The sequence below is a fragment of the Bubalus kerabau genome, chromosome 1 (genome assembly GCF_029407905.1).
Source record: "Bubalus kerabau isolate K-KA32 ecotype Philippines breed swamp buffalo chromosome 1, PCC_UOA_SB_1v2, whole genome shotgun sequence".
Lineage (NCBI taxonomy): Eukaryota > Metazoa > Chordata > Mammalia > Artiodactyla > Bovidae > Bubalus > Bubalus kerabau.
Window position 1 is genome coordinate 147,004,573 of NC_073624.1, and position 22,731 is coordinate 147,027,303.

General features: G+C 38.4%; 1 protein-coding gene across 7 annotated transcripts in view; it reads right to left on the reverse strand.

Annotated features, from left to right (window-relative positions):
- CTNNA3 (catenin alpha 3) overlaps positions 1-22,731 on the reverse strand; it is a 1,911,430-nt gene that overhangs the window by 1,582,396 nt on the left and 306,303 nt on the right. The window lies entirely within an intron of this gene.

Genomic DNA, 22,731 nt, shown 5'->3' on the forward strand with positions numbered 1-22,731 from the left:
CACAAAGTTTAAAAAAAGTGTTAATTTCAAACACTTAAAATGGTTTATATTTTTCATAATAATGGGATCTTTCATGCTCCATATTATTGTAACAAAGAAATATTTTTCTGAGTGAAGTTAACACTTCCTCTGATTTTACTTCAATCCCTTTTCTTTCATTTAATTCAAGTAAATTAATTCTTGGTATTTAAAATTGCCATGTATACTGTGATCTCATTTTCCTAAAATTCTATCCAGCTATATTTTGCTCAATACAGACACATTGAGAAATGTTCAAAAAGATGTTCAAATGTTGAGAACAGTTATTTCTGGAAAGCAGAATTGGGAGTGATTTTCTGCCTTCTGACTTTTCTATGTGGTTTAAATGTTCACGATAAGCATATGTAATATAGATTATATATCATATGTGATATAGAGCATAAAAGGCATAACAAAAGTAATCAAAATTTTTATCTAGGGTTTTAGTACAAACAAAACCCAAGTTTATCTCACTACCATTAACAAAAGCAAAGCCTTGCATGGTTACAAATATATGAAAGGAATCAAAACTATGACAGAAAGTCTTCAAAGATCTTATATCTTGTATGTCATATCAAACTTATCTCTTTAATAGCAATAGACATTTTATGCTAATACCGGTTTAATGCCATATCTGGACAGAGCCACTATTTACAGCACTGGATGAGACAACATAGCATAAAGTATTTAATAGCAACATCCCAAAAGATTGAGATATATAAATATTGCTTAATGAACAGGAAACTTTTTATCTGTGAAATAACATGTCATGTCTTACCTCCTCACATTCAGAGGAAGTAGTTAATAATTTCCCCCTTGAAAATAAAAAGTATTCTTTAAATGCCTATAATTCCAAGTACACATACTAATTAAAGCGCTTTGAACTTAACCTTTAAAATTTATTCTAAAGATTTCTTTTCACTTTTTGTTTTGATTATCAAAACAACAAAAAGGCATTATGAAATTGCCTTCCACAGCTGTCACCAAAATCATATCTTTAGCAAACATACACCACAGACCTATTTGCATCCAACATTCCTTTCTTTTTTGTTTAAAAGCAATAAATGTTTGAAAAGCTGTCAATCTTCTTTTCAGTCTGATTTCATTTTGAAAGAAAAAATTAGACAGTAATTATCTGTTGACTTCATAAGCAGCTTATACCATCTTGGGTTTAAGGTCAAACATTCTATTTTCTGTATCTATGTTCATTAGATGCTCTTTAGCTGCATTTCACACACCTTTCAACTGTGCCTTCTTGGTGTGACTTTTACAGAGTTGCTAATGAGAGAAGTTTTATTTTATTTCTATAGTCTGTGTGAAAAATTGCAGTTAAATGCTTTTAAAGCAGGGGGAAATTTAATAAGATTTTCTTCATTAAAAGATAGTAATTATGGGGCCAAACAGGGAGAACCTAAAAAGTAATAAAAATAAAAATTTTATGGCGGAAGGGATAAGTGCAAGGTGTGAATATATTTAATTGAATTATCATATGCTCTAATAAAAAGGGAAAATACCCCTATTAGGTGTTTAATATTTGTCTTACCTTCCACTCATCCAGAGATTGGACCCTCCAATCAGTCTCTATTCTAAACAGAAAGAAATAACTGAATACACTCTACCTCAACTGCCTGGAAGGAGGCTGGTGTTCATTTACTAATTACATTAATTTTAGTAAAATGCAGTTGAATAAGTCACCAGGATTCTCTGGAACTTGAAGGAGAGATTTACATTCTACCTTCTGCACCCTATCTTCCATTCTCATAATGATGAACATGTGATTTTAAACAAGACACTTGTCATCATTTAGGGCTTAGTTCTCCAACTGTAAAATGAAGAATTTAGGTTAGATACACAGTTATTAAACACTAGGAACTCAGAGAATCTAAATAAATGAAAATAGCTAGGTCTTTCCCTAGTGAAGCACACATATACATAAACCCTACAATGTCAATGCTCTGCCAAGTCCAGTACAGACTGGACACTAGTCCTCTCACCCATTCTTAACTCTCTGACTTCATCTCCATGTTAACTTTGATCCAGGTACACTGGCTTTCTTGCTTTTTCTCAAATGTGACAAGCAAACTCTCCCCTTAGATAATTCCATCCACTGTTTTTCTGCCTAGAAGCTTTGTTTTTAACCTCCAAGATGTTGTTAAAATGTGTTTCCAGTAAGCTCACTCTGATCACCTTATTTAAAATTAGAACCAACATCCCCTTCCAACACTACTGGTCCTTGCCTTTTGCTCTAAATTTTATCCCTGGAGCATATCATAATCTAGCTATGTACAAAAGAATTAACATAGCAAACTTGACTGCTATCCTTGGAAAGCCTTGCTCACAAGGTTAGCCCTTCGCTAGTATCTAGGAACTTGGATTTCAGAGGGATTCTCACATTCCCAAAACAGATAACAATGGCTCTCTACAACTAAGCTGTGCAAATAATATGGTTTATACTGAATATCTGTTTTCCTTCAAGGAGTACACAATTTTAATATGTGCCAAGCAGAGGATGCCTATGTAACCAGTCCCCAGTAAAAATATTGGGAACTGAATGTTTAATGAGCTTCACTTTTATGTTGTCACAATTTGTTGTGAGAATTAAGTGCATCCATGTCCTTTAAAAGACATTAAAATAATACTCTGGAAGTGTGTGCCTGGTCTCTCCCAGACTTACCCTTGTTCCTATCCCTCTGCTGATCTTGCTCTGTATGCTGTTACTATAACAAAACTTAGCTATGAGTATGATTATATGTTGAGTACTGTGAGTCCTCCCTGTATCATTGAACTCAAGAATGGTCTTGGGGAGACCCCAGACTCTAACACAACATAAAATTTATGAATTATGTTTACCTTCTGTCTTCAACTGTAAAAGTGAGAGCTAGACATCTTGTTCTATTCACTGGTATATTCCAAGAGTCTAAGAAACACCCTAGTACATAGTAGGTACTTAATAAATATTTATCGACTACATGAACACACACAAAATTTTGTAATTAATTTAAGGAAGTTAATGCAGCTCCCTATGGAAGCCCTACTCACTCATGCTAGTGAGAATTCCTTGCCAAGATGGTGTCTACTCACCTTAACAATGAATATTCAAAATTCTAAGTAAGAAGATCTATGAACTGTTTTCTATTCAATCCCTGAAAATAGCCTAAATTTAAGGAGAAGAGATAGAAGGAAGTATGTATGTTTTAGCAGGGCACACTTTATCAAACATTGTTCTCAGAATTAAGTGTGATAGCATATTTTAAACTATGCAAAACCCTGGCTATACACAAGTCCTTGATGGAAATAGGAGGTTTTCATTTTTCATGGATACTGAAGTTTCAGAAGGTCTTGTAGGTCTTCATAGAACCATTCAACTTCAGCTTCCTCAGCATTACTGGTTGGGGCATAGACTTCGATTTCTGTGATATTGAATGGTTTGCCTTGGAAACGAGCAGAGATCATTCTGTGGTTTTTGAGATTGCATCCAAGTACTGCGTTTTGGGGAGAAGGCAATGGCACCCCACTCCAGTACTCTTGCCTGGAAAATCCCATGGACGGAGGAGCCTGGAAGGCTGCAGTCCATGGGGTCACTAAGAGTCGGACATGACTGAGCGACTTCACTTTCACTTTTCACTTTCATGCATTGGAGAAGGAAATGGCAACCCACTCCAGTGTTCTTGCCTGGAGAATCCCAGGGATCGGGGAGCCTGGTGGGCTGCCGTCTGTGGGGTCGCACAGAGTCGGACACGACTGAAGTGACTTAGCCACTGCGTTTTGGAATCTTTTGTTGACTATGATGGCTACTCCATTTCTTCTAAGGGATTCTTGCACACAGTAGTAGATATAAAGGTCATCCAAATTAAATTCACCCATTCCAGACATTTTAGTTCACTGATTCCTAAAATGTTGATGTTCACTCTTGCCATCTCCTGTTTGACCACTTCCAAACTGCCTTGATTCATGGATCTAACATTCCAGGTTCCTATGCAATATCGCTCTTTATAGCATCAGGCTTTACTTCCATAACCCGTCACACCTGCAACTGGGTGTTGTTTTTGCTCTGGCTCTGTTTCTTCATTCTTTCTGGAGTTATTTCTCCACTCTTCTCCAGTATCATATTGGCAACATAATGGCCTGGAGAGTTCATCTTTCAGTGTCCTATCTTTTTGCCTTTTTATACTGTTCATGGGGTTCTCAAGGCAAGAATACTGAAGTGGTTTGCCATTTCCTTCTCCAGCGGACCATGTTTTGTCAAACTCTGTGCCATGACCCGTCCATCTTGGGTGGCCCTACATGGCATGGCTCATAGTTTCATTGAGCTAGATAAGGCTGTGGTCCATGTGATCAGTTTGGTTAGTTTTCTGTGATTGTGATTTTCATTATGTCTGCCCTCTGGCAGATAAGGATAAGAGGCTTATGGAAAAGAGGTTGATGGGAGAGACTGACTGACAGGGAAAAAGGGTCTTGTTCTGATGGGCAGGACCATGTTCTGCTGCTGCTGCTGCTAAGTCACTTTAGTCTTTTCCAACTCTGTGTGACCCCATAGACGGCAGCCCACCAGGCTCCCCCGTCCCTGAGATTCTCCAGGCAAGAACACTGGAGTGGGTTGCCATTTCCTTCTCCAATGTATGAAAGTGAAAAGTGAAAGGGAAGTCGCTCAGTCATGTCTGACTCATAGCGACCCCATGGACTACAGCCTACCAGGCTCCTCCGTCCATGGGATTTTCCAGGCAAGAACACTGGAGTGGGGTGCCATCTTCTTTTCTTCCACATGTTCAGCAAATCTTTAATCCAATTTTCTATTGATGGGCAGGACTGTGTTCCCTCCCTCTTCCTTGACCTGAGGCCTAAATATGGTGGAGGTAATGAAGATAATGGTGACCTCGTTCAAAAGGTCCCAGCATGCACTGGTGCACTCAGTGTCTCCAAACCCGAAGCAGGCCACTGCCGACCCACCCCTCTGCCAGAGACTCCTGGACACTCATGGGCATGTCTGGATCAGTTTCTTGTGGGGTCATTGCTCCTTTCTCCTGGGTCCTGGTGCACACAAGGTTTTCTTTGTGCCCTCCAAGAGCGGAAGTTGAATGGTTCTATGAAGTTGAATGGTTCTATGAAGACCTACAAGAACTTATAGAACTAACACCCAAAAAAGATGTCCTCTTCATTATAGAGGACTGGAATGCAAAAGTAGGGCGTCAAGAGATACCTGGAGTAACAGGCAAAATTGGCCTTGGAGAACAAAATGAAGCAGGTCGAAAGTTAACAGAGTTTTGCCAAGAGCACACACTGGTCACAGCAAACTCCCCTCTTCCAGCAGCACAAGAGAAGACTCTACTCGTGGACATCACCAGATGGTCAATATCAAAATCAGATTTATTATATTCTTTGCAGCCAAAGATGGAGAGCTCTATACAGTCAGCAAAAACAAAACTGGGAGCTGCCTATGGCTCAAATCATGAACTCGTTATTGCCAAATTCAGACTTAACTCAAAGAAAGTAGGGAAAACCACTGGACCATTCAAGTATAACCTAAATCAAATCCCTTATGATTATATGGTGGACATGACAAATAGATTCAAGGGATTAGAGCTGACAGATAGAGTGCCCAAAGAACTATGGACAGATGTTCGTGACATTGTACAGAAAGCAGTGATCAAGACCAACCTCAAGAAAAAGAAATGCAAGAAGGCAAAATGGTTGTCTGACGAGGCTTTACAAATATCTGTGAAAAGAAGAGAAGCGAAAGGCAAAAGAGAAAAGGAAAGATATACCCATTCAAATGCAGAGTTCCAAAGAATAGCAAGGAAAGATAAGAAAAACTTCATCAGTGATCAATGCAAAGAAATAGAGGAAAACAATAGAATGGGAAAGACTAGAGATCTCGTCAAGAAAATTAGACATACCAAGGGAATATTTCATGCAAAGATAAGCAGAATAAAGGACACAAATGGTGTGGATCTAACAGAAGCAGAAGATATTAAGAAGAGGTGGCAAGTATACACAGAAGAACTATACAAAACAGATCTTCATGACCAAGATAAACACGACGGTATGATCCACTCACCTAGAGCCAGGCAACCTGGAATGTGAAGTCAAGTTGGCCTTAGGAAGTATCACTACCAACAAAGCTAGTGGAGGTGATGGAATTCCAGTTGAGCTATTTCATATCCTGAAAGATGATGCTGTGAAAGTGCTACACTCAATACGCCAGCAAATTTGGAAAACTCAGCAGTGGCCACAGAAATGGAAAAGGTCAGGTTTCACTCCAATCCCAAAGAAAGACAATGCTAAACAATGCTCAAGATCAGATCAGATCAGATCAGTCGCTCAGTCGTGTCCGACTCTTTGCGACCCCTGAATCACAACATGCCAGGCCTCCCTGTCCATAACCACATCCCGGAGTTCACTGAGACTCACGTCCATCTAGTCAGGGATGCCATCCAGCCATCTCAACTTCTGTCATCCACTTCTCCTCTTGTCCCCAATCCCTCCCAGCATCAGAGTCTTTTCCAATGAGTCAACTCTTCGCATGAGGTGGCCAAAGTACTGGAGTTTCAGCTTTAGCATCATCCCTTCCAAACAAATCCCAGGGCTGACCTCCTTTACAATGGACTGGTTGGATCTTCTTGCAGTCCAAGGGACTCTCAAGAGTCTACTCCAACACCACAGTTCAAAAGCATCAATTCTTCGGCCCTCAGCCTTCTTCACAGTCCAACTCTCACATCCATACATGACCACAGGAAAAACCATAGCCTTGACTAGATGGACCTTTGTTGGCAAAGTAATGTCTCTGCTTTTGAATACGCTATCTAGGTTGGTCGTAACTTTCCTTCCAAGGAGTAAGCGTCTTTTAATTTCATGGCTGCAGTCACCATCTGCAGTGATTTTGGAGCCCCGAAAAATAAAGTCTGACACTGTTTCCACTGTTTCCCCATCTATTTCCCATGAAGTGATGGGACCGGATGCCATGATCTTCGTTTTCTGAATGTTAAGATTTAAGCCAACTTTTTCACTCTCCATTTTGACCTTCATCAAGAGGCTTTTTAATTCCTCTTCACTTTCTGCCATGAGGGTGGTGTCATCTGCATATCTGAGGTTATTGATATTTCTCCTGGCAATCTTGATTCCAGTTTGTGTTTCTTCCAGTCTAGCGTTTCTCATGATATACTCTGCATATAAGTTAAATAAAAAGGGTGACAATATACAGCCTTGACGAACTCCTTTTCCTGTTTGGAAACAGTCTGTTGTTCCATGTCCAGTTCTAACTCTTGCTTCCTGACCTGCATACAAATTTCTCAAGAGGCAGGTCAGGTGGTCTGGCATTCCCATCTCTTGAAGAATTTCCCACAGTTTATTGTGATCCACACAGTCAAAGGCTTCAGCATAGTCAATAAAGCAGAAATAGATGCTTTTCTGGAACTCTCTTGCTTTTTCCATGATCCAGCGGATGTTGGCAATTTGATCTTTGGTTCCTCTGCCTTTTCTAAAACCAGCTTGAACATCAGGAAGTTCACGGTTCACATATTGCTGAAGCCTGGCTTGGAGAATTTTGAGCATTACTTTACTAGCATGTGAGATGAGTGCAATTGTGTGGTAGTTTGAGCATTCTTTGGCATTGCCTTTCTTTGGGATTGGAATGAAAACTGACCTTTTCCAGTCGTGTGGCCACTGTTGAGTTTTCCAAATTTGCTGGCATATTCAGTGCAGCACTTTCACAGCATCATCTTTCAGGATTTGGAATAGCTCAACTGGAATTCCATCACCTCCACTAGCTTTGTTCATAGTGATGCTTTCTAAGGCCCACTTGACTTCACATTCCAGGATGTCTGGCTCTAGGTCAGTGATCACATCATCGTGATTATCTGAGTCATGAAGATCTTTTTTGTACAGTTCTTCTGTGGATTCTTGCCATCTCTTCTTAATATCTTCTCCTTCTGTTAGGTCCATACCATTTCTGTCCTTCATTGTGCCCATCTTTGCATGAAATGTTCCTTTGGTATCTCTAATTTTCTTGAAGAGATCTCTAGTCTTTCCCATTCTGTTGTTTTCCTCTATTTCTTTGCATTATCGCTGAAGAAGGCTTTCTTATCTTTTCTTGCTCTTCTTTGGAACTCTGCATTCAGATGTTTGTATCTTTCCTTTTCTCCTTTGCTTTTCACTTCTCTTCCTTTCACAGCTATTTGTAAGGCCTCCTCAGACAGCCATTTTGCTTTTTTGCATTTCTTTTCCATGGGGATGGTCTTGATCCCTGTCTCCTGTACAATGTCACGAACCTCATTCCATAGCTCATCAGGCACTCTATCTGTCAGATCTAGGCCCTTAAATCTATTTCTCACTTCTACTGTATAATCATAAGGGATTCGATCCAGGTCATACCTGAATGGTCTAGTGGTTTTCCCTACTTTCTTCAATTTAAGTCTGAATTTGGCAATAAGGAGTTCATGGTCTGAGCCACAGTCAGCTCCTGGTCTTGTTTTTGCTGACTGTGTAGAGCTTCTCCATCTTTGGCTGCAAAGAATATAATCAATCTGATTTCAGTGTTCACCACCTGGTGATGTCCATGCATAGAGTCTTCTCTTATGTTGTTGGAAGAGGGTGTTTGTTATGACCAGTGCATTTTCTTGGCAAAACTCTATTAGTCTTTGCCCTGCTTCATTCTGTATTCCAAGGCCAAATTTGCCTGTTACTCCAGGTGTTTCTTGACTTCCTACTTTTGCATTCCAGTCCCCTATCATGAAAAGGACATCTTTTGGGGGTGTTAATTCTAAAAGGTCTTGTAGGTCTTCATAGAACCATTCAACTTCAGCTTCTTCAGTGTTACTGGTTGGGGCATAGACTTAGATTACTGTGATATTGAATGCTTTGCCTTGGAAACGAACAGAGATCATTCTGTCGTTTTTGAGATTGCATCCAAGTACTGCATTGCGGACTCTTTTGTTGACCATGATGGCTACTCCATTTCTTCTGAGGGATTCTTGCCCGCAGTAGTAGATATAATGGTCATCTGAGTTAAATTCACCCATTCCAGTCCATTTCAGTAGCTGATTCCTAGAATGTCGACATTCACTCTTGCCATCTCCTGTTTGACCACTTCCAGTTTGCCTTGATTCATGGACCTGACATTCCAGGTTCCTATGCAATATTGCTCTTTACATCATCGGATCTTGCCTCTATCACCAGTTACATCCACAGCTGGGTATTCTTTTTGCTTTGGCTCCATCCCTGCATTCTTTCTGGAGTTATTTCTCCACTGATCTCCAGTAGCATATTGGGCACCTACTGACCTGGGGAGTTTCTCTTTCAGTATCCTATCATTTTGCCTTTTCCTACTGTTCATGGGGTTCTCTAGACAAGAATACTGAAGTGGTTTGCCATTGCCTTCTCCAGTGGACCACATTCTGTCAGATCTCTCCACCATGACCCGCCAAGTATGTTCAAACTACCGCACAACTGCACTCATCTCACACACTAGTAAACTTCTGCTCAAAATTCTTCAAACCAGGCTTCAACAATACGTGAACTGTGAACTTCCAGATGTTCAAGCTGGTTTTCGAAGACAAAGGAGCCAGAGATCAAATTACCAACATCCACTGGATCATCAAAAAAGCAAGAGAGTTCCAGAATAACATCTATTTCTGCTTTATTGACTATGCTGAATCCTTTCACTGTGTGGATCAGAATAAACTGTGGGTAATTCTGAAAGAGATGGGAATTCCAGACCACCTGATCTGCTTCTTGAGAAATCTGTATGCAGGTCAGGAATCAACAGTTAAAACTGGACATGGAACAACATACTTGTTCCAAATGGGAAAAGGAGTACATCAAGGCTGTATACTGTCACACTGCTTTTTTTTCTTTTCTTTTCCATCTTTTAAAAGTTTTTATTTTTTTAATTTCTTTTTTACTTTACAATATTGTATTGGTTTTGCCATACATCAACATGAATCCCCCACACCCTGCTTATTTAACTTGTATGCAGAGTACATCATGCGAAATGCAGACTGGATGAAGCACAAGCTGGAATCAAGACTTCCAGGAGAAATATCAATAACCTCAGATACGCAGAAAGTGAGGTAGAACTTTCTGCCTTACAGCAGAAAGTGAGGAAGAACTAAAGAGCTTCTTGATGAAAGTGAAAAAGTAGAGTGATAAAGTTGCCTTAAAACTCAATATTCGGAAAACTAAGACAATGGTATCTGGTCCCATTACTTCACAGCAAATAGATGGGGAAACAATGGAAACAGTAACATACTTCATTTTTTTGGACTGAAAAAAATCACTGCAGATTGTGACTGCAGTCATGAAATTAAAAGACACTTGCTCTTGGAAGAAAAGCTATGACCAACCTAGACAGAATATTATAAAGCAGAGACATTACTTTACCAACAAATGTCTGTCTAGTCAAAGCTATGGGTTTTCCTGTAGTCAGGTATGGATGTGAGAGTTGGACTATAAAGACAGCTGAGCACTAAAGAATTGATGCTTTTGAACTGGTGTTGGAGAACACTCTTAAGAGTTCCTAGGACTACAAGGGGATCCAACCAGTCCATTCTAAAGGAAATCAGTCCTGAATATTCATTGGAAGAACTGATTCTGAAGCTGAAACTCCAATATTTTGGCCCTTTAATGCAAAGAACTGACTCATTGGAAAAGACCCTGATGCAGGGAAAGATTGAAGGCAGGAGGAGAAGGAGTCGACAGGGGATGAGATGGTAGGATGGCATCACTGATTCTATGGACATGAGTTTGAGTAGGCTCCAGGAGTTGGGATGGATAGGGGAGGCCTGGCATGCTAAAGTCCATTGGGTTGCAAAGAGTTGGACATGACTGAGCTACTGAAATGACTGACTGACTGAAGGCTTCAGAATTAGATTCAAGAGATCCTCCTAAAGCCAGACTTTTGAAACTCAGTAATCTTTTGAGCCAATTTAATCTACTGGAAGTTTCACAGCCTCTTTAGGATGAAAAACATGGAAAGTTAAAGAGATTTTCAGGAGGAAACTGGAAGAAGCCAACAAACACATACCCCTACCTTTTGGACCTGTTAAAACGTGTCATAATATTGAATTCCTTTATTGGGAAACTTCTTTGTGGCCCAACACTAATGGCACTTCAATATATGAGAATGTTGTGAAATTGTGAAAGGTCAAATATAGCCAATTTCAGAGAGGGAACATGAGCACCAATCATTAAATAATCAATCCCCATGTTTATTGTTGCAGAGTATCATTGTTCTAGAATTAATTGTTATTCTTGTCTCAAAGGATCCAAGAGAAAAAAGATTAAAGAGATAGTAAGAATACTGGGCTTCCCTTGTGGCTCAGCTGGTAAAGAATCTGCCTGAAATGCAAAGACCTGGGTTAGATCCCTGGGTTGGGAAGATACCTTGGAGAAGGGAAAGGCTACCCAAATCAGATGCCAACACATCACAATATTTTGATCATAATGCACAAACTTATTACCATATTCACCAGTCTAGTTTCTGAGCCCCCTTCTTACCTTGCTCTATCCTTTCTTCCTAGATGATCTCAAATATTCTCATGACTTTAAATACTATCTGTAAGTTGACAACTCCAAATTTTGTATCTCCAATGCAAACTTCTCTGAAATGCAAACTTGTTTATACAATTTGACATCTATTTTGGATGTCTCCTCAAAGACATCTTGAATATATGCAAAATGGAATTTCTGGAACTTTCTTTTCCTCTAATACATGCCTCAGATCTGTTCATCTTCAAGTCCTCCCATCTCTGTAAGCATCATCTCCCTCTGCTTAGTTGCTCAGGATGAATACATGTGTCATATTTGATTAATCCTTCTGCTTCACCTCCCCACTTTCATATCAAATCCATCAGTCAGGTGTATCTCTGTGACTACACAGATCACAAACCTGTCCAACCCCTTCTATGCTAATGAGGCCCTTGTTCAAGGCACTGTCATTTTTCACTTGGGTTCTGACATGGGGAGAAAATTCCATATTTATAGTTAAACAAAAATGGACCTTTTATAAAGTTGTAATACTAAAAAATTTGAAATAGGCATTTCAGAAAAAAAGTCTCAAGCATATGTTTGCTGCTAAGTCACTTCAGTCGTGTCTAACTCTGTGCGACCCCATAGACGGCAGCCCACCAGGCTCCCCTGTCCCTGGGATTCTCTAGGCAAGAACACTGGAGTGGGTTCAAACATATGTTTAATGGAACATAAATTTTATTTTTTCCCTTTTTTAGTGATTAATAAGACATTTTAGGATATTTAATGTTTAGAGTTCATATATATGTATGCTGATACATTTATTAATACATTTTCACTGCAATAATAATAAATTTACTGTAGTGTTAAATATGAGAATTCTGACTAGCAACATTAGATAAGCCTGCTTTTTATAGTAATCATTCTTTCTAATTGATTTAGCCATTGATCCCACCCCACAGATGTAACATTTAATGATAGTAAACAACAACATACTTAAAGTGCATTTGGCAGAGTTTTCCTTTTAAATTTAAAATTTGGCCTTAATTACTACTTTAAAGGAAAAATCTTGAGCTCCATTATTGTCCAATGTGTTATATTTACGGCATGATTTTGCATGTCATACAAACTGTACTGTTCTTACAAAATAACTCAAGTAAATGATTCCAACTATTAAAATAAGAAGAAATTTTAAAAGTAAACTCAAATCATCAAGTATTTCTGGAGAGCCTACTTGCACAAATGGTAACCTACTTACATTGTCAAGAAGGCCTGAAATAATCAGTTAACTAAAATAAGAGATTAATTAAACTTAAAGACACTCAAAATTATAGTGTATTAAATGAGACAGAAGTTTACTTTGCTCTCACATGGGAGATCGAAATAAGTGATCCAGAGCTAGTATGGTGGCTCTGTTCCATAAAGTACTCAGAAAACCAGGTTCCTCCAAGATTTTCATTTCACCACCTTATCCTCATAGTTCAGTTAGAGTTCCAATCATGACATCCATATTCCAAGCAGCAGGATAGAGACAAAGGCTTCACACAAGTTAACTTTTAGGAAAGGCTATGGAAGCTGCCCACTAAACGTTTTACTTTCACCTCAATAACCTTAATTATATCTCAAAACACAATTATCGCTATAAGGGACACTGGGAAACAGTTCCTTTTGGCTACTGGATTTTGTTATTGGAAGACAAAGAAAATTCATATTGGGGGTAACCATTTCACTGCCATATCACTCTCCTTTTCTTTCCCAAAATTCACATTTCTGAATATTTAGCAGCTAGTCTTCTAAGTCCTGCAACAGAAGAGAGCATGCAGCAGTTGTTAAATGCATGGGGTCTGTAAACAGCTTAGATTTGAATTCAGTCTCCAATGTGTCTACATCTGTGAAATGGAGATAATGGCAATATTTAGTCCTTGGAGTTTTGTGAGAATTAATCAGTTTATTCATTATATGCTCTTGGCACAGTGCCTCATACATTAAAAGATAAGCTCAATAAATATTACTATCATATCAACTCAGTCAAGAAGAAATGAGAGTAACCTAACTGTAGGTTAAATATTCCCTGTAGTGTCATGAATACTCAAATATTCCCCGTAGTGTCATGAATACTCAGTGTCATGGGAGGCTCCTGAAAAACAAAGCTATCATTACAGATTTCACAAAAGTACCGTTGCCATCTCAGTACTATTCTTAATAAAAATAAACAGGAACTGACTAGTATAAAGTTCTATTTTATCCAAAAACTGGTCCTAATTCACTATCACATTAATAAGAAAATCTAAATACACAGATTACTCTTAAAACCTTCCTCAGACAGCACGTGGGATACACTGATATTTCATCCTGACAGAGAGAAATAGAATACAGATAAGTAGGAAAAGCAATCAGGTAAAGTGTGTCTGTTAAAATCTTTCAGCACCAAAGCTAAGAACAGAATTCAATATCCCTCTCCACTAATGCTGTGGACAAAACAGTGGAATTCATGCTTGCTAAAACCATCTTCACCTGAAAATACTGTGAGACTGTCTCACAAATCAGGCAATAAAAATAATGTGAAAGAAGAATTTATCTGTCTTATTTTTTCCAACGTATACTCATATATTTTTTATCTGTCTTATTTTTTCCAACATAAACTCAAAATTACTTTTAAGGCTTTACTGACCAAAGTGACTTGTTTAAAATAAATCAGGAGTGGAAAAGCTATCAGATTACTCTGTTGGAGTGGTGTTGCTCAGATGTCACCTTTTTGTCCATATTTTCCAGGCTTCTAATGTTAAATTTAAGCTCCTGTTGGCAAACTGTTTTTCCTCTTTTATCTTTCTCTGGCACAAAATGATTATCTTACTTCAGCTGCTATAGTCCAAGCTTGTGAAATACAGAATAAAGAAAAATGAATAAACCATCCTGCTCCTTATGTCCCAGCATCACTTATGTGCAGCAGGAAGTCCCAGGCATAAGCCACAGGGAAATATCACAAATATAAAGCAATTCATTTAGGACTTATTTAGGAGCATGTTAATTTTATTTTATCTCCAATGGTTGTCTATCCATGCTATAATAATAAGCCACATGCCATCCCTCTGGGCCATCCCAGTGCACCAGCCCCAAGACGAACACGTGTATACCTGTGGCGGATTCATGTTGATATATGGCAAAACCAATACAATATTGTAAAGTTAAAAAATTTTAAAAAATAATAATAAACCACATGGAATTCTTGTCTGTAGTAGGGGAAAAAATAAGAACACAGAAAGGGCTAGTTCAGAATTAGAGCAGCATGACCCAGAAGGCAGTTCTATCACTCAGCTACTCAATGACATGACCATCTGAACATCTTTTCCTTACTTGGTCACAAAGTAAGATGAATATATATCTGTTAATATCCTTGATATGAAACATGGAATCTTTTCTAGCCAAACATAACCTCACCAAAGCCACATGCTTTAGAATAAAGTTAATATTTTAGAGAAGTCGACTGCTTCTAGAATTTATCATTAAAACTGAATTCCATGCAGTGAGGAGGATCCCTGGGGAAGTTTCAAACATGAGTTCTTCCCAGTGAATTTCATCTTTACTCCTGAATCTGAGGCAAAAGCAACTGGGATTCCACAAACTAGGACTATAGCATCACTGAATGAACAAGGTGCCAAGATGAAGAGCAAATTAGGAAGAATGAAAAATCTAGTCGCTATACTTATAGAAATCTGTGTGATTCAGTCTAGGGGTAAAATGGGAGGAAAAGTGCATATTAGTTTAATGAGATGTAGATAAAATATTTTAAATTGGCCCAAGTGTTCTGGTTGAATTATCTTGAATAATAAAAGATTAAATTTCCCAGAAAATCTTTGTCCCAAAGTTGAATGATTTTCTAGTTCATACATTTGATGCTTCATGAATAAAACCATCAAGGAGGAAGTGGATGGGGGAGGGCTCGATTATGAGTTCAGAATTAGTAGATTCAAAATATTACATATAGAATAGATGAACAGCAAGATCCCACTGTATAGTACAGGGAATTATATTCAATGTCATGTGATAAACCATAATAGAAAAGAATAGGAAAAAGAATATATATAAAATAACAGAATCACTTTGCTGTACTATAGAAATTAATACAGCATTATAAATCAATTTTACTTTAATAAAATAATTTTTAATAAACAAAATAAAACCAAAAGATCATATACATATACTCTTCTTTTTCCTTAGGATAAAATAGTTTTGAAAAGTAAAAACTGAGCCATAATGGGGTTGATTTTGGAAATGTAAATGGCAAACCCAAGGACTCAACTGAAGAAAGGTGAATTAGGAAATCATGTTCTTATAACAGCTCCAGTACCTGAAAAGAAAAAGATAAAACCACTTTCTACAAACTGCAGGCATATTTTTCTCTAAGATGTCCTACTTCTACACAGTAAGTGTTGATCCACAATTTTAACAAGAACTCAAAGTGTCTCTAATGGTAAAATTTAGGGAGGTTGAACTTCATTTCCACAGAAACAGAATTCATTTTTTGAGAAATGCTGACTAAAAAAACTTTTGTGTTCTATTGATACAGAATAAAATCAGATGCAACCATGCTAAACTTCTTGAAATCTACTTAAATAAGTTTATCTTGTTAACTTGGATCTATTTTAATTTTTTTTCAAGTAAAAATATATATTTCACCTCATTTCACATTCCATGAGCTAGACTGTCTAGTCTCAATGAGAATATTCCTACAGTCTGAGAATATTCCTACCCTATGAAACTCTATTTCAATAGCTTCCAAATGCTCAGTAAGCAATATACTCACACTCCTGAAAGCTTTTGCTACCTTTAATTTAATTTAGCTCTAAGCTACAGTACATTAATGTCTCTGCATTCTTTATGTCTTCTTATGTGTTATCCCTACATACCAGCTTCTCTGAAGACACCATATGACCTCAACAATCAGTATATAAGTTGACAGAAATGAAGGAGGAAAGGGAAAGGTTTAAAGTTTAAATGGTGGATATCAGGAAGAGGAGCCTATGCATACTTAACTTTACCAAAGTGGTACTACAATGAAAAGTATAAGAAAGACTTCGGTTCAGTTCAGTTCAGTCGCTCAGTCATGTCCAACTCTTTGCGACCCCGTGAATTGCAGCATGCCAGGCCTCCCTGTCCATCACCAACTCCCAGAGTTCACTCAAACTCATGTCCATTGAGTTGGTGATGCCATCCAGCCATTTCATCCTCTGTCATCCCCTTCTCCTCCTGCCCCCAATCCCTCCCAGCATCAGAGTCTTTTCCAATGAGTCAACTCTTTGCCTGAGGTGGCCAAAGTATTGGAGTTTCAGCTTCAACATCAGTCCTTCCAATGAACACCCAGGACTGATCTCCTTTAGAATGGACTCGTTGGATCTCCTTGCAGTCCAAGGGACTCTCAAGAGTCTTCTCCAACACCACAGTTCAAAAGCATCAATTCTTCGGCACTCAGCTTTCTTCACAGTCCAACTCTCACATCCATACATGACCACTGGAAACACCATAGACTTGACTAGACAGACCTTTGTGGGCAAAACAATGTCTCTGCTTTTGAATATGCTATCTAGGTTGATCATAACTTTCCTTCCAAGGAGTAAATGTCTTTTAATTTCATGGCTGCAATCACCATCTGCAGTGATTTTGGAGCCTCCAAAAATAAGTCTGACACTGTTTCCACTGTTTCCCCATCTATTTCCCATGAAGTGATGGGACCGGATGCTATGATCTTCGTTTTCTGAATGTTGAGCTTTAAGCCAACTTTTTCACTCCCCACTTTCACTTTCATCAAGAGGCTTTTGAGTTCCTCTTCACTTTCTGCCATAAGGGTGGTGTCATCTGCATATCTGAGGTTATTGATATTTCTCCCGGCAATCTTGATTCCAGCTTGTACTTCTTCTAGCCCAGCATTTCTCATTATGTACTCTGTATATAAGTTAAATAAGCAGGGTTGTGGGGAGCCGGCATAAGGCACTCCGCCCTTGGCAAAGGTCATGAGGAAGGAGGCTCGACATACGCAAAGGCGGGATCGAGTCTCAGGAGTCCCCCTGGAAATCCTCAAGCATCTACCCCCATAACCAGAGCCTGCCTACTTTACCACTTTGTGCTCTCACCTACACCTCTGACTTTACGGGGGGCTGTCCCCCACCACCTCTTTCGGAGAAGGCGTTAACTTAGAGCTCCAGTTAATAATAATTCCTGGGCGTGACAGGAGTGTTTCAACTTACAAACTCCTCTGAAGGTTCTCTAGCCTGCCTGACAGGCTTGTCCGGCCACATATGATTGCTCACAGCCTCCCAACCATGAGAGGCACAAGATGCTTTAAACCTTCTAAAAACAGGTTCCTTAGAAAAGTTAGAAAACCATTAGTATAAGTATAGTGGGCTGATTAGAAATTGTATTGGTGAAGGGTTTTTCATTTGTTGAGCCAATGTTTACTGCTAAGTCTCCACATCCCCTGCCCTTATACACATTAATGAATATATAGAAGCAATAAGTATTAACCTTTGATATTAATCACGTTAGACCTTAGGCTAAGCAAATTCTTTCCCTGATTAAAACCCACTACACCCTCACCCTATAGGAATGTAACTTTATCTGGTACCTTCAGAAGGTGGCGTTTGTTTTAAGAATAATCACCCTTGGAGAAATAAGTGTTCTGGTTGACTGACCGCTGTCACAAGGAGAGGGTCATAAATTGTCAGCAGGCCCCCTGGCCAGAAGATGATATAACACCCCTAAGACCTCTGTATACATTTGTATGAAGCACCTGACTTTAATAAAAGTCAGGACTGCTGTCCCCACGTGACTTTTGTATAACATCTCAGTGTATAAAAACAGACTCTGGAAAATAAAGAATTGGGATCAGTTCCTCGAAAGACTGGTCTCCCCATGTCTCTCTCTCTCTCAAATTCTGGCTGAGTCTCCATCTGGAGCGCGGAACCCACCATACTTACTAATTATGCCTGGGCTTCTAAGATCCAACTGGGGAGGCCTCAGTGTCTCCTCTCCTTCGGGAGAACGGAAGGACACCTGCGGCCTACCTAAGTGGTGCAAGCTTCTTGTCTTGAAGTTTTATTGGTCTCCCGCGTAAACCAAGCTACTCAGCCTCTTTTCTCCACTGAATTTTCCTACTGAGCTATCCTCATTCTATTACTCTTTATATCTTTAATGAATATTTAAATAGTCGCCGATGCCGTCTCCCCTTCGAATACCCTGGATCAGCAGGGGCTGGACCCTGGCACAGGGTGACAAAATACAGCCTTGATGTACTCCTTTTCCTATTTGGAAACAGTCTGTTGTTCCATGTCCAGTTCTAACTGTTGCTTCCTGACCTGCATATAGGTTTCTCAAGAGACAGGTCAGGTGGTGTGGTATTCCCATCTCTTTCAGAATTTTCCACAGTTTATTGTGATCCACACAGTCAAAGGCTTGAAAGACTTACTGTTTTCAAAAGAAAAGATTTCTAATACATTCAGGTACTAGTGGAATGAAAGAGAAAACAACCACTCATGTACACTAGTGCCCCCTCTCTGTAAGTTCCAACATTCATGAACCTCTAATAATAAAGCAGGACTGAGACTACAAAAGCTGATGTAAGCTGGGATCAGGAATAACAATGGGCCAATACAGTTTTTTCCTCCAAGAAATTCTGTTGTATTGCAAGATTTACAGTACATTGGGATGTTACAGTTACATTGGGATGTTAAGATTTCTCACTGTATTTTTATGATTAGAAAATTGAATAAAGAAGACCCTAAAAAGACAAGGAAGTTTCATACCCATACTATATATTTTGTTTGCTGACTGAGTAGGATAATGGAGTTAAAGAACACTGAAGTTGGAATATGGGAACACAGCTCTAATTCCATCTATAGCAGAGTCTTTTAAGATCCTTTGTCTCTTTGGGCCTTAGATGCTTCAGATGGAAAATGAGAGGTCAGACTAGATCATCAGTTCAGTTCAACCACTCAGTGGTGTCCTACTCTTTGTGACCCCATAGACTGCAGCACGCCAGGCTTCCCTGTCCAACACCAACTCCCAGGGCTTGTTCAAATTCATATCGGTGATGCCATCCAACAATCTCATCCTCTGTTGTCTCCTTCTCCTCCTGCCTTCAATCTTTCCCAGCATCACAGGGGTTGAACTGTATTTTCTTCTAGCTCACAAGAACAAAAGAAAATCTTATGAAATGGAGAAGTGGTCATCTGTGTTGCATAAATCCTTGAAGAGACTCTAGACCAGTTATCTTTTGTCTTCTGTAAGTAGCCATGGTTGGCTTCATGTAATCACTCATTTGTGGGGATACATTCTATCCCTGGGTGAAGAAGGCAAAATCTTATCCTTATCAAGACAATCCTAGTGTATTGGGCTTGCCAGGTGGTGCAGTGGTAAAGAATCTGCCTGCCAATACAGGAGATGCAAGAGACACAGGTTCAATCCCGGGGTCAGGAAGATCCCCTGGAGTAGGAAATGGCAACCCACGCCATTATTCTTGCCTGGGAAATTTCATGGACAAAGGAAGCTGGTGGACTAGAGTCCATGGGTTCGCAAAGAGTCAGACCCAACTGAGTGCAGCAGCACACACATGGTGTATTGGTAGGTTCCAGCATTTTGTTGTTGTTGTTGATGGCTGTTCAGCAGTTAGGTGTAATTCTTGTGTTCTCTTGAAGGGAGTGCAAATTGGTACAGTTACTATGGAAAACAGTATGGAGGTTTCTTACAAAATTAAAACAGAGCTACCATACGGTCCTGCAATCCCATTCCTGGGCATATAGTCAGAGAAAAACATGGCTGAAAAGAATACATGTACCCCAGTGTTCATTACAGCACTGTGTACAATAGCCAAAGAATAGAAGCAACCTAAATGTCCATTAACAGAGGAGTGGATCAAGAAGATGTGGTACATATATACAATGGAATATTACTCAACCATTAAGAACAATGAGATAATTCCACTTACAGCAACATGGATGGACCTAGAAATTGTCATGTTAAGTGAAATAAGTCAGATAGAGAAAGAGAAATATAGCACGATATCACTTACAGGTAGAATCTAAAAAGAAATGATACAAATGAATTTATTTACAGAACAGAAGCAGATTCACAGACTTAGAGAATGAACACATGGTTACCAGGGGGAAGGGTGGGAGGAAGGGATAGTTAGGGAGTTTGGGATTGGCATGTACACATTGCTGTATTTAAAATGGATAACCAACAAGGACCTACTGTATAACACAGGGAACTCTTCTCAACATTATGTAACAACCTAAATGGGAAAATAATTTGAAAAATAATAGATACATGTATTATGTATAACTGAATTTTGGCTGTATACCTGAAGCTAACACAGCATTGTTAATCAACTATATTCCAATATAAAATAAAAAGTTGTTTTTTTTTAAGTCTATACTTTTCATCACCATATTTTGTCCCAGGTAGACATAAGTCCTAATTTGATTGTATATTAGTAAAACATATGTAAAAACAGCAAATTTGTAACTTGTCAGGTTTGAGCAAAGATAATGACTTGTCCAAAATCACACAGTGATTCAATGAAGAACTCAAATGCCCCAATTCCCAGATCTTATTTGAACTGAATAATGGCAAGACTGTTACAACACACAATTAGGATATACATTGTATATCCTAAGTATTATAAGGAAACTCAAATGAAAGCTTACAATGTTTAGTTTTTAGAATGACAACCAGAAATGTTAATACTTACTCAACTCCAGTATTCCATAAAAACATCTCAGTTCTATGTCAAGTTATGCCAAAAATATTTTTTTTTACTATACAGAACTAGAAAAATCTAACATAAAAAATTAACTAAACAAAATACTTTTCTGCTATCTTGTGTTTTATTCAGTGATCACATTTCTAAGTTCATGAGGAAAAAATACTTTTACATTGAAATAGCTCTTATTAAAAGTAAGCTCTTTTAGAATGAAAATAGATGAGATGTGACAAATCTCTAAGGAATTACTGTTGTTTAAGCCCTCACTTTGTTATGAATGTGTTTAGTTCTGATTGATTTAGAAAATTGTAATAAATAAAAACTGTTCAACTTGAATATAGTGTTGATTCTCTATGATGCCAACATACTACAAAAATTTTTTCTCACTTCAGCCTAAAAAATGTAGCCTTTATCCTCAAATAAATGTGTGAATACATGTGTAACTTGTTTTTCTTCTTTTTTGTGACTAGTCGTTAATTTTTTATTAGAATATAATTGCTTTACATAATAAAATATTGTTCATTAATGTATACCTGGCTTTATTAATATTTCCAGTATTCAACTATTGTCCATTTCAAGTTTAAGAAATGTAAAAGCATATTTTGAATCGTTGCTAAAGTAGGAGTGTCTGTATTTATCCACATGGTTCTATACAGTAGAAGTGTAATATCTAACAAGGTGTAAAGGATTTATAGGTTTATTGCATTTTAAAAAGCCAATTTTCATTTAAAACTATTTTTAAATAATGTACGAATATTCCAAGATAAAATCAAAAAAAGAAAAATAAGGCTAAATTTTTATCAAACTTATCTGGCCTTCCCTGAAGTTCTTTGTTATCTTCATAGACTTGATCTAAATGTTTAAATCTGCCCAACAGCAAACTCCAGGAGATAGTGAAGGACAGAGAAGCCTGGCGTGCTGCAGTCCAGGAGTTCACAAAGAGTCAGACACGACTGAGCGACTGAACAACAACAACAAAACAGTGTCCACGCTGAGATCTGCTTCTAAACGCTCAGCATACTAACATGTCAGGTTCAAAAAGTGATTTAATAGTCGTTTTTTCTCAAGGCTAACTCCAACAAGGACTGATCCTTGAGTTGCCACCCTGCTTTGTCTTTACAGGATCAGAAGCCACTCTGTTTGACCTCTCAGAGGCATGACCTACCCCCGGCAGGTCAGTGAAGAAGCCCTCCTTTTTTTTTTTTTTTTTTTAATTTTATTTTATTTTTAAACTTTACATAATTATATTAGTTTTGCCAAATATCAAAATGAATCCGCCACAGGTATACATGTGTTCCCCATCCTTTTAACTGCAGCACAACCAGTACAATTCATTAGCTACTGGTGTTTCTCCAGAATTTGAACTGGCATAAATGTATCAAATTGTTAAGCAATATTATATAGGCTGTGATTTAAATAAATAGCTTTAGATATAGAATAACATATTATAATGAGTATAATTCTTCACTTAGAAAAGGAAGAAAAACATCTAGTGGACA